Raw genomic sequence first — 14,093 nt, 5'->3', positions numbered from 1 at the left:
ATTTACTTGGAACAGTCTTATTATATTTGTCTTTTATTTCTTATGCAAACTCAACACTTCCTCCATATTTTCCCTCTTATTGTGAAATATCTACAGGAAGTTAATTGTTTTAACTGACATTAGCTTTGAAAACAATGCCGTGGAATGAGAGGAATAAATTGGTGAAGAGAAGTTGAGTTTGACATGAATTATGTGTGGAAATACCGTATTTCCTTTCGCTGACTGTGTGAGGTTCATTCCACCTCCTCCAAGGTGATTTGTCAACTGTATTTTTCTCTGCGGGTAATTGGTTTCACAGGAATTCTAAAAACAAGGACATTGTCACACGTAGGTGAGAGGTGACTTAATGAGCCAAGATGCAGAATGTCATGACTCCTCGTGGCCAACGGGAGGCTGTTGGGTGAGTGGGTTTTGTTTTGTTTGTTTTTTATGCATGCAGCTGTTTTACATCTTAAAATTAAAACAAAAGGAGTTGACAGAAATGAAAGCATAATAAAACATTTGACAAACCAAATGACCGTTCTCTTCCCCCTGCTGACATTCAGGAGGTCTAAAGCAGAAGTGATGAAGCCAGCCTCATACCTGTTCCACCTATAACGCTGACACCTAAGGTGGGTAAACATACGTTGAAGTGAAGACTACAATGTTGCCGTTACTGCATCTCTTCGAGCTTTCTTCTCCATATCAAGATCACCTTTTAAAAAAAACGCGGAAAAAGTCAGTGTGAACTGTGTGAAACGGGGTCATCGGGGTGTTACTAACGTGAAACCCCCACCAGCGCTTATATTTCACAGCTTCCTTCACAATGTGAGAATCCGTTGAATCACACGGAGCAATGCTGCATGGCCGATGCCGTTAAAGTTAGTCATCAGCTGATCTGTATGTGATATAGTGCCGTGATGGGTGAGTGAGTCACGTAGAGCTGGATGAGAATTCACAGCCTGCCAACTGTGGGAGTAACGTGATGTAACCACGGACTGGGCTGAGAGTGGACAGAGGACAACATTTGTTATCAGCTGTCCAACATAACTGAAATGATGTGAGGATAGATGACGTCGACTTGATGCTTGTCCTCTTGGAATTTGTTCTCTGAGTCACATCTGTCGGGAAATGCGGACTTTTGTTCTGCTGTATTCTTGTCATACGAACCATAAAGATAACGTCAGATTTATATAGTAGACCGCACCCCTCTTGGGAATCCAGGCTTTCTCCATCTCACACATTCTGGCATCAACTACTGTAGTAGGATTTTCTGCATTTGAGCATAGAATGTAAATATATCTCTTTTTCTAAGGAGGTTTGGTTTCATCAGTTTGTCTTTCAAGCAACATATCCTTTAAAAATAACTGTCGTGAAATTTAGAGTTTGAATTTTCAGCTGTACGTTTATTTCATCTCTGCAAATGGAGATAGGAGACATTAACACATCTCTTGAAGTATCTTTTTAAAGATAGATGGACCCATTTGTGTGTCACAATTTCATCACATGACGCATTCTTTGGCAATTACCATCTGTGTTGTCAGTTTAATGGTTGACACTGCTGTTAGCCCTTCATACTTGCTGTCTCATCATGAATGGAAATCATTAAAGTGACTCGTGCTGACTATTCATGAAGCCCATGTTAGGACTACATGTGTTTCTTCTTCTGAGTTTAAACTGAGTTTAAATGTATTTCATGTGCTTACTGTCCAATTCATCATTAATGTTTAATCATAAGAGCATCCTCTGGTTTACTGGACAGTATGAAGGCTATGTAACTTCAAAACATCAGTAATTCTTGTTTCAAAATTTGGGGAAATTAAGGGGCGCTCCACACATTTTATACATGAAGGTCAGATTGTTACTATTCAGCCTGGGAAAACAGCTGTAGGATGATCCAATATATTTACTATACTATCATTCAACATACTTTTGGTTTTTTTCCGGACACACTGAACTGTAATTGCTTCGTCACTTCCTGAGAGCCTGGCTGCCAGTTTAAGACATGTAACCACGGTAACCCCTGCAACCTCTAAAAATGATTTGTGAGCTGAACTAATTAAAAAAATATTACGCCTGACTAAGTGGAATCTAACACTTACATTGAAGTGTTATTGACGTAACAGAGCTGTCCACAATTGTCTGTTGAACATTGTTTTCACTGCTGCATTGCATTGTGGGATATGTCTGCCGTTTATAGTATTGTGTTTGCATACTGTAATATTTCAACGGAAATGGTATGCAATTCAAGTACTATTGGTGTAATACTATTGTTTCGGATATACAAAAAAAACCTGAGAAAATAACCTTCCTAATGCCATCAGGGTTATCTCAATTAACTAAGCAGGAAGACACTCTTGAGTTGCATTGTGGGAAGTGTAGGATTAAGGCTTTTGGTGGTTTGAGCCAAACTAGGAGGAACTTATTTATATTTTAAAGCTTACTTTTATCATGTTACTTATCATGTTATTTATATTTAGTATTTATTTTTCTGACACTGCCGAGAGCCCCGCTCAAAATAAAAAATCACCACCACACAGAAGCGGACAAGCTAATCACATCGTGGCTAGCTGACAAGAACCAGACCAACTAATGGGACTATTTTTAACTTTTTTGTGTGTGACATTTTTAGAATAAAGCCAGAAAAAGAAAATACAACACAATAACAAAACCTGTTCCGCGTCCAGATACAACCGCGTGCCTCTGATATGTGTTGTGCAGTGTGTGTGTGTTGGTGTGTGTTTGTGTGTGCGCTCTCTGAAGCCCATAGGGTTGTTCTCTGCTTTTGCTCTGAAATATTGTCCTCTTTTCTTTTTCTATTTTAGTCTCAGTTCCATCTGGCACCATTTGCCTTTTGTTAGTGTGTGTGTTATATAAAAAAAAAAATTGAAAAATCATCTCACTGAGACTGTGGGCTCGAAGCTGGCAATTATCACAATTATAATTTTAAGAAATTGGAGGGCAGGCAGAGGGAGGGGGAGGGGAGAGCCACTCATTGTGTTGAAGAGCCTCGGCTGCAAGGTGACTCAAACATGACTGGAATATGAACAAGCTCCCTCCAGTCACCCACATACAGATACACAGACTCTATTAGGAAGAATGATGTTCATTCTCCGTCATTCACAGAGGAAAGTACAAATTACGGCTGTCTCTTTCAACACCAGCAGGAACTCACATTATTTTTCAACTGAAGAAATGTGTGTTTCTCTCTTCAGCTGATATGATACAATAATTAGAAAACTGAAGGGGATCTATTCAAAACAAATGCATAACTATATGTTTTCATCTGTCAAGTCTCTACACCCCAAGATTGGATCTTTCTGTCATTGGGATCCAATCAGCCAGACCACATGCCGAGGTGGACTGGCTCGCATTGAGATCGGATCTTAGCTATTCTACAAAAGCCCAGAACGGACAAACCAAACTCCGGTTTTAGCGAGAGAATTGACCTTTAAATATGTTGCCTAAATGCCATCGTAGCTTTCTGACACTCTTGGGAAGTAACTGCTGAGCAACAGGGTATTCTGTTGGTTGCAATCTGACTAATCGGCCGTTTGGGTCTCTCTTGAGGAATGTTTATTTTAACACTGGAATAAGGGTTAAAAATGAGTCATATTTTTCCACTGTCTACAATTTTTGTTTTCCCTGTCCAATACCCTTAGATGCACATCTACCACTACATAACCGTATTGGTCTACACCAACAGTTGCATGTGTTACTGTACAATTTTTTTTTTTCTATTTTATGCTACTTTGTACTTCAACTTCACTACATTTCAGAGACAAATATTGTACTTTTTACAACACTATAATAACATTTATTTATAGCTACATCTTTATTTAGTAGTTTGGTTTAAATAGTTTACACCTTATCTTAAATCCGCCTTCCAACACCCCTCATTTTTACACATTAGCTTGTTATACAATCCGTACACACACAGAAATGTAAATTACAACAATGTCACTGGTGCTGCTATGCGGATTTTGTAACCTTGATGGAGCCAAGCTGTTTCCCTCTAGTTCAAGTCTTCATGCTCATGCTAACCAGCTGCTGGCTCTAGCTTTAAGGAGGCTACATTTTGCTGACACCATAATGCATCTGTACTTTTATGTTTCACATCTTAAATTCAGGACATTCACTTGTAATGGATATGTTTTACATTTCAGCTAACAAAAGATAATTTGTTGGAACAATTAGCTTCAGAGTCTGCAGATGTGACACACCACTCACCTCACAAACTGTAATAACACTTTCTAAATTACCTCAAGTTGCCATTTTCTGCAAATTGACTGTGATAAACACCTGCTGTCAGCTCTGTATGAAACACAAGCACTGATTCATGGTTTGAATAATGTATCTGGGCAGTTAGCATGTGTAGAGCTGCAGTGACCATCTGTTCCCTGACGCTGCTTGATTGACTCTTTTCTGGTTTTCTTATCACAGCAGAGGTTGGGTTGACCCTCAGACTTTGCAGTGTATATGTTGTTTAAAAACCCAGGAAAAATGAAAGGCGATTCGGGTTCCAATCAACATCATCATTTTAACTTCAGGATTTAGTGATGACAGACACAGCTTTTTGTCAGTATGCCTTTTTTATAATCAGCTCATTTTCAGTAGACCAACACAAACACATTATACACATCAGCAGTCCATTATACACACACAGTAAATTAAGCATGAAAAGCACATCAGTGGGTCAAAGTGCATAAATGTAGATTTTGAAAGGCAGCGCTCGTTTTTAATGAGTTTAATTTCCATCCGTCAGTTTGAAACCGCTGTTTATGAAGCAGGTTGTGTGAGTAAATGACAGTGCAGGGTTATTGGGGTCAGGTGTTTTTTTTGTTTTTTTGTCTGAGCAGTTTGAAAATGAGGACATGGCGTAACTCGTAATGCTTTTGGAGAGTGTTTTTGAGGCTTTTTCTAACATGTGGTGCATTTTAGCAGTTTATTTGTGCAGTTTTTGTTGGTGCCAAGAAATATGTGAGGGTTCTTTGTTTTCTTCCGGATTAATAACCATGGATTTTTTTTTTTGTGTCTGGGTTCTGTAGCTCAAGGAGTCTTTACTTCCCTCAGTGGTCAAATTTGGAAGGTAACTCAGGCTCCTTATGTGGCTGTTGTTGGTTGGATCACAGAATAAATGGCCTTTTTCTGATTATTTCTTTACTCATTTAAGTGTAGATTCGATAACTAGTGTGCATGTGAGCACAGCGACGAAAAAAAGTATTCCATTCAGGTTTCTTATTGAGCCACATGAACAGATTAAAGGACCATAATGAAGACTTTGTTTAAGCCCATTAACTACAAAGGGATTATACCTTTAACATCACTCTATTGATTTTCTACCTTCAGTGTAGACTTGGTTTCAGTTCAAATCAGTACAGCATATGGATCAACTTGCTAAAGTGAACATATGGATGCCTTTTTTTAATATTAAGGCAACTAATTAACACCGAAAACTGTTAAGAAAACACTCCTTTTGTAGGCGTGTCCAGGTAGTTATGGGAAGCAATTTTTTTGTTTAGAAATTATCCCTGCAGCCACAGCAATAAATCATGATAATGTAACACTGAAAAAACATTTAAAAGTATTCATGTTCACTGAGATTGATTGCTTAATGAAGAAAGTTTGAAAAACTTTGCAGGGTAATTTTCATTGCGCTGCCTGGAAGGTATAATCCATTCAGAATCCTGCACTATGCTTTGCGGTAATGGTTGGTTGTAATTTAGAATAAATCATCCAAGAGCTGCTTGAATGTTCTGAGCCGGATATAAGCCATGAATGTTGCACTTTGTGTGTAGTCATTGTGGCTTTTCTGTGGTGTGCACAATGATTAGAAACGGGAAGATGGTGAAGAAAAAAGGAAGCTGTGGATTTATTGATAGATCGTTTTCGTAGGTTTAATATTTCTATCTGACGGCTTCAAATTGTGATTTATGTTGACTCTGTGTTAATAACCGCTGCAATTTAAACTGCAGGGAAATGTCACAGACAAATTGCTCTCTGAATATCCTGTATGTATGTGTCTGCTGGTTACTGACGAGGCATGTCTTTTGGATTCAATGAGTGTTAGTAAGCAGCAGAAACTAGCATTGAAAGCAAGAAAATCACTTTTTTGATCCTGTTAAGAGCTCAAAATCTTATGTTTCTGTTTTTTGTGTAAATTAATCCTTTAAAGCAGTTGAGGCCGCAACACTTCCTTTTTGCTTTATGATGCCGGCATTAAAGATTGCATCAAAGGTAATTATCCTCTTGAGTTCTGCTTTCACTCAATCAGGATAAAAGTCAGATTCATGAAAAGCTGCTCAAAGATTTAATCCCTATTAGCGAGACACACACTTGCAAATGTACCAAAACATTCCCACCCACGCAGAGCACGCACATTAAGTATCAGCAAATATCAGCTGCTGTCTGGCTGTTGACACTGTTGAAGAAACTTCCAAAGCCACAAATGGGCAGAGTGAACCAACAAAGAAGTGTTTATCCGAGTCCAGGCTGCTTCATCACACACAGACCGAGGCTCCAACACACTTAAACCTCTTCTCAGAAGAATAGAACTTAAGACCCTCAGGACAGAGTAGATGTCACATGGTGGTGTTTTTTTTTTTTATCTGCATGTCTGTCTTTGTCATTTCACACTGTACATTCTGTCTCATAATCACACAATCATAATTTCTTGTGCAATATTGCTGATTTCCCTTGGTACAATTTTCAATTTGTCCTTGGGCAGCTTTCAACCTGAAAATTACCCCTAGCAACAGAAGATGATTGAGGAGGAAAATGTTGTTTTCCTCTCCCTTCATTGTCCCGTTACCATTTGGACACACACAAACACACACACAGAGAGAGGGTTGTGTTTTCATGACTGTTGTGGACATTCATTTCCTGGAGACTTACCTTAAACCTATCCATCACCGCTATCATCCTAATCCTTACCCTAATCTTAATTTAAACATAACTACACCCTAACCTTAAACCAAGTCTACCCCCTAACATGTAATGAGTGACATTATGGGTAGACTTGCAGTTTGTCCCCAAAAGAAAGGCGAGTCCCCACAATGTGACTGTGCACTCGTATGTATGTCCCCACAAGACGGTTAAACAAGCCTAAGCCACACACATATACATTGCTAAGCAGGTAGGACTATTTCAAAGTGAATTGAAAATGGTTTACAGTCACATAATTTAGTCACCAGCACTGACTCAAGTAAGCCCTGACTAAGCACTGAACACAGTGTGTGTGTGTGTGTGTGTGTGTGTGTGTGTGTGTGTGTGTGTGTGTGTGTGTGTGTGTGTGTGTGTGTGTGTGTGTGTGTGTGTGTGTGTGTGTGTGTGTGTGTGTGTGTGTGTGTGTGTGTGTGTGTGTAACGAGACAGAAATAAGAAATATGTAGCAAGATGATTAACGCCCTAGTTATTGTGTCAGCCCAGCACAAAAACAAAAGCTTTCCTTGTGTTCTCGGATCTCTATTCTCCACCTTTCATGTTCCTCATCTTTAGCAGCTACCACAAAGTTATTATGTGTGTAATGGGTTTAACAGTTTGTGGAAAACAGCCGTTCTAATCAGCTGAAGACGCACTGCTGATCTGCAGCAAACGGAACGGTCTCAACTGGAGCACAGCTGCAAAGTGCATTTGCATGGAAATGACAGATTTATGTCGCTGCATTGAGACCGACATTTAAAACCCTGAAACCTGAAAACCCTGAAACCTGAAACCAAATAGTACTATTAGTGATGTGATCCTACATGAACACACATTATTCTGCCAAAGTTTGAACAGTTTTGGTTATTTCACATGAGAAATTTCTGCATGTTGTGCTTTTGTCCAAGTTTTTCTAACTGGTTTGAAGTGGGCAGGATGACCTCTATGCACCAATCAGGATTAAATAACAGTCGGTCTAAATGTGATGACAGTTGTGGGGTTGTTTCCTCATGTTGCCGGCACTGTCAAAAGGGTTTTTGAGAGTTAAACTCTTTTCACAGATTATGACATTTATCATTTTATGAATGCCGCTTAGTTAATCATGAATATTTAATGTGGTTCAAGATTTAAAACAGTCTTCAGGGGGCTTTATCAAACAAATAAAAAAAGGGTGTCATTTCTGTGATGTTATTCTCTCCCCCTTTCATTAGGTTCTGCAATAACTTTCAATCATCTAAATTATCTTTTTAATATGTATTGAGATCTATAATTGAACATGCAGCACTCCTGGAAGAGTTTCACAGTTTATATTTTTTCTGGGGCTTTGTAATTTATAGATTGTTGGTATTAGGTAGCCTGATGTAATGCATTTATTATTCATACATTTATTCAGATTGTTCTTTATAGTTATTTACCATTATTAAATAAACTTCGTCTCTGTCCAATTGTCTCTCTCCTATAGTAATAATAATCGTAATTACAGTGGGTCAACAGCAATTATGTCAGTAATTACTTCCTCTCTGGCATCATTACCCCATACAGCATTCTCCAAGACCACTCACGTACTCTTGTCTGCTTGATTTTTAAGATGAGTCCCATCTTACTTTGATTTCTGCTCTGATTTGAGGGCACCTCCAAAATGGAGCAGGTGTGTTGTTTTTAATTGTGTGCCAGGAAGGACAAAAATCAACACCCGACACCAAGGACTAGACTTTTCTGTCACTTTGATCAATCTAACAACCTCCCCTCAGCTTTTTCTCCCTGTCCCTTCACACCTGTTCTTCTCAAATCACCCTTTCATCCTCTTTCTCCGTCTGTCTGCTCCTTGTGAAAAAAACAAGATCGTCAGACAAGATTGAGAATGATGGGGTGAGAAGATCATCTCACTCACACACACACTCACACACACACGCCGGAATAAGTCAGAGAGGCAGGCAAACCCACTCACCCCCTCCCCACCCCCGTATGTACCTGGTTACCGTGGCAACCGCAGATGAGTAAACGGGAGTGCTCCATATCTGTGCATGTTTGTTTAGCTCAGAGCTTCTCCTTCGGCAACGATTGAGCCTGAACGGAGGAGGAAGGAGAGACTTGAGAGCGCGTAACGGTCTGTGACCACAATATTTAGTTTACGAGGCACATGACACAAACACACAAGGCTTATTGTGTCTGTTTGAGGGGGAAATGAACAAAAGAGGACTAGATGCTGTGTCGTAATACTTTCCCAGTTGTAACTTTGGCACAAAACAAATCAGTTAAGTGTGTAACAGAGGCTTTTTGACAGAACAAAATGTTACTAAAAAGTAGCAGATGAATATTTGTTATTATTTTTATTTTTAAGAAAGTGATGACTTATAAGACCAATTGCTTATTGATAAGGCCCCAATAAACTTGAATTATAACTAAATACATATAAATTGGGTGTTCCCTTTGTGGACTAGACTTGGTGCAAAGGTGTCTATAATACTCAAAATTTCCTCGTAGAATCCCAAATAAAATGAATTGCATCAATCTCCTGAAATATGTAGTAAACATGACGATTACTGGTAGAAGTGGGAAAAACAACATACTTTCATTCAATTCAAGTTGATCACAACATTCTGGTCTTCTGTGTGAGATTTGTCCGACATACTATAGTATGACTTTATTATGACTTTTTCATAAAAATATAAAACTTTTTACACAGTTGACTATACTATGAATTTATTCAAATTTGTTTTTCCGACATACTATAATAAGTATTTTATTGACATTATTTATTGACTTACTTAGGTCTTTTTAACGACATATTTTACCCTATCTTGCTCCCCTCTCCCCTAACGAGGTCCTCGACCTTGTTACATCTAACCGCCCCACCACGTGCTCCCTTGACCCGATCCCCTCCCCTCTTCTTCAGTCTATTGCGACTGAACTCCTTCCTTTCCTCACCCACCTCATCAACACATCTCTCGTCTCGGGATGCTTTCCCTCGGCTTTCAAGACTGCCAGAGTCACCCCCCTTCTGAAAAAACATCACTTGACCCCTCTGATGTCAAGAACTTCAGACCGGTTTCTCTTCTACCCTTTCTATCCAAAACACTTGAACGCGCTGTCTCTAAACAACTGTCTTCCTACCTCCACCAGAACAACCTCTTGGACCCCCACCAGTCCGGGTTCAAGGTGGGTCACTCGTCAGAGATAGCCCTCCTTGCGGTGACAGAGTCGCTTCACGCTGCGAGAGCGAACTCTCTCTCCTCTGTCCTGATTCTCCTGGACCTGTCAGCGGCGTTTGACACGGTGAACCACTAGATCCTCCTCTCCACCCTCGAGGGGATGGGCGTCTCAGGCTCTGCACTCTCCCTGTTTGCATCCTACCTGACAGGCCGATCCTACCAGGTGACATGGAGGGGGGCCGTGTCGGAACCACGCATGCTGACTACGGGGGTTCCACAAGGTTCAGTTCTGGGCCCCCTTCTCTTCTCGCTCTACACAACATAATGTAATGTAATGTAATGTAATTTTACAATGGCATTTTCATGGTATAAGTATGGTGATGATGAGTATATAATTTGGTTTTGTGTATATGTTCACATGCTGTAATAACAGTATGTGCTTAGGAATTTGTGCCTGATTTGATAAATATGTCCCCTTTTTTGTTCATTCTAACAAAGAGTGGAAAAAAGACAGAACACTAAAATGAAAAAACAATGAACATGAGGAGGTTCAAGTTATTGGAATATGAACGTTCAATACAAGATGACAAATTCACACCCTAGACCGATCCATCTACAGCTCTTGTGCGTTATAAAATGCCATGCTATATATAAACCTGGACTTCCCACGCAACGCTAGGAGAGCTGAAACAGAAAACACACATATGGACCACGCTGTGATATGAAAAAAACCCAGTGCATCCGCATCCCACAGGCCTACGTGTTGCCACATTACATTTAGGGCCGGAGTTTAATGGGTGAGCCACAGGCCCAGCAGCACATCAGATGACCTACATCTTAGCCAGGCCTTATAGAGAGATCATGCTATGACTCACACACACACACACACACACGCACACGCACACAGAAAGAAGAATGGGATTAAACGCCCAGAGTACTTGGCATTAGTTGTGATGTGATTAAGTCACAGTTGACCTAGTATACATAAAACTTGAAGATGAATAATGATATTAAGCACCATGTCGTCAAAACTTAAAATTCATATCTCTTTGCATAAAGCTGCTCTCCTTTAAAAACAAAAGCAATGACAACTAAGAGTTAAATGTGCATCGCCATCATGATGGACATCTGAAGAGATGAACAGGTCTCTAATGTACTTGAGTAATGGCTTGCACATTGTTCTTGTAATTCATTTACAGTCGACCCGGTAAAAATGTAATGTAATTGGATCTACGTATTTCATCAATATTCAAATACTGAGCTGGGGGGAGTAAGAGCAGCCTTCAACATGAGGCGATGAAGGGCTCAGAGAGACTCTCGAAGGATCTTCCCAGTCTTGATTAGGGATTGGAGGAGGGTGGAGGTACTCCCTGACCCTAACCCAACAGTGACATTGCTGTTAGCTCTACAGCTTCATGATTAATGGTGTTTAAACAACTCACTTCTGCGATGACTGTATTGTGAACACAGCATTGACATATATTATCACCCATTAAAGATGTTATGGCAAAGAGTATTTATACCATTCTACTACCTATGGAGCAAAATGTATTCATTAATCATTCATTAAGGGTTGTGTTTCTGGCCACCTGGCGAATATCCATGTCAATGTCCAATATTTGCTCTTTTCACTCTGTTTTTGGTCTCCACCAACGCCTGAGGGCCATATGTTGCCCTTTAGCTGGTAAATGCTCCCCTATGTTCACCAGATAGTTCACGGCCGTGACAGTCTGCTGTTTGGTGCTGAGAAGAGAGTGTACTGCAGGTTTCTAGAGCTTATTTTATGTTATTAAAATTGCTTACCTTATCTATGATTTAGGTTCATCATCTGCTGGTTGATTTGAATGTTGTTCTGATTGCGTATGGGAGCCGTTTCCCAGTTCTGTCTCTGTTCATTTTTCTTTGGCTCGTTCAATCTAATCATTTCTGCCATAATCTACCTAACTCTTACCTGTTTTTGGGTATCTGTTTTGGGGTATTCAAAGCCATTTCGACAACATTATGGGCTATTTTGATTAACCGCAAAATCAGACTGACAACTTCAACATGTTTGTTCGCTATTCAGTCTCCATTATGCATGACTTTTTTGTGTGGAATGCTTCAGTGTATGATTACATCAAATACCGAGGAAAAAATACGGTAATTTAAGCACCGAAAAGGGTGACTTCATTCGTGGGTAAACAAAAAATTCTTAGTAGAACATTACAACGATGGGGGGAATTATGAGAAGTTACCGGATTTTGTATTAGTTTTTCTGGAACTTTTTGTAATAGGCAAACACAATTGGCAACAAAAGACAAAAAGTTATTTGTCCACATTATGGAGCAAGTCTGTATTGTTCCAAAAACGTTGAGCAAATTAAAAAAGGTTGACACACTATACTATGAATTTTGTAATGAAATATTATACAGTGATTTTTTTATCGACTTTTTTCAACATACTATACTATGACTTTATTATGACTTTTTTTCGACATACTATACTATGACTTTATTATGACTTTTTTCGACATACTTTACTATGACGTTTTTTAACAAACTATGCTGTGACTTTTTAAAAAATGTTCACGACATACTATATACTATGACTTTTTTCGACAAGCTATACTATGACTTTTTTAACAAACTGTACTATGACTTTTTTTATTATTCCATAATGCATTTTTCATTAATGTTTACGACATGCTATACTATGACTTTTGTTATGACTTTTTTTCGACATACTATTCTGACTTTTTTAAACATACTATACTATGACTTTTTTGATATACTATATACTTTGACTTTTGTTTTGACTTTTTTTAACAAACTATACTGTGACTTTTTTTCCCCCAACATACTACACTATGCATTATTTAATTGACATTTTTTGACACTCTATACTACACTACATTGCTACCTTGTAATATATTTTAAGACAGTCCATACTATGACTTCGTTACATTTTTTTAATGACTTTTGAGACTCTATACTATGACTGTTTTTGACGTACTATACTATGATTTTTGTTGAAATATTATACTATGAATTTTATAGATTTTTATACAAGCCCTTTTTTATGACTTTAAAAAACTGAACAACAGCGGTGAAGGAGGCGGCCTATTGGGCTCGACTGGCCCAGGGCCTCCTAAATCAGCAGGTAGGTACCGGTTTGACAGAAGGCTGCAGCTGGTCAGTTGCCAAAGCAAAAACATGTTTGTGGGAGGAGATCGGGGAGACTATGCCAGACTATCATTCAGGCCAACCGAAAGTCACTCTTCAACTGTTAGGTGACTCAGAAAGGGAAAGCAATGCTAAGCTCAGGCTTTGTTCACCAGGGGAGGAGAACTGCAGATATGGTCGAGCTGTAGAAAGATCACCCACATGTCTTCTGTAGAGGAGGTAGAGTGCCAGGGATGTGGATGGGTCTTCACGGAGGTGGTCAAAAAGCTCCTCGGTGGCAGGTTCTGTTGGCTCCTTTGAAGCGCTCAGGATGGAGCTCATATTATACTGTGACTTTTTTAATAAAATTAAATGAAACTAGTATTCTATGACATTGAACCTTTATCATCTAATGATCAAACAGCAGCGAATGCTATTACAGACAGTACCTTTTTCTTTTTGGATTTTACCCTAAAAAACATACTGCATGTATCTAATGGTGGAATTGCTTTATAGTTTTATCAAGTGCTATCATAAAAGGTCAAAATTTTAATTTCTACAGGAAAATTATTAATTTGCTGTCCTTTTTAGTGCTCAGTGTTAGCATGCTAAGATAGCGAAACATGTAATTTGCTAAACATAAACATGTTTATTTTAGACTTTAGCACAGAGATATAACATTCCACAGGTTTCGCAAAAATAACAAGTTTTGATTTGACTGATTTGGCAGAATTTGACTGAAAAGCAACATCAATGCCTCAAATCCCGTGCTTCCTTTAAACAACCAAAGGCAACACTCTGATTATGATTTGATTTACTGACAACAAATATACCCCCGGGATTTAGAAACAAGTCTTCCTCTCACTATTAGCTTTATTGCCAACTGTCAAATGGCAAAAATC

This window comes from Anoplopoma fimbria, chromosome 18 (genome assembly GCF_027596085.1).
Source record: "Anoplopoma fimbria isolate UVic2021 breed Golden Eagle Sablefish chromosome 18, Afim_UVic_2022, whole genome shotgun sequence".
NCBI classification, from domain to species: Eukaryota; Metazoa; Chordata; class Actinopteri; order Perciformes; family Anoplopomatidae; genus Anoplopoma; species Anoplopoma fimbria.
This window is presented reverse-complemented; position numbering follows the sequence as displayed.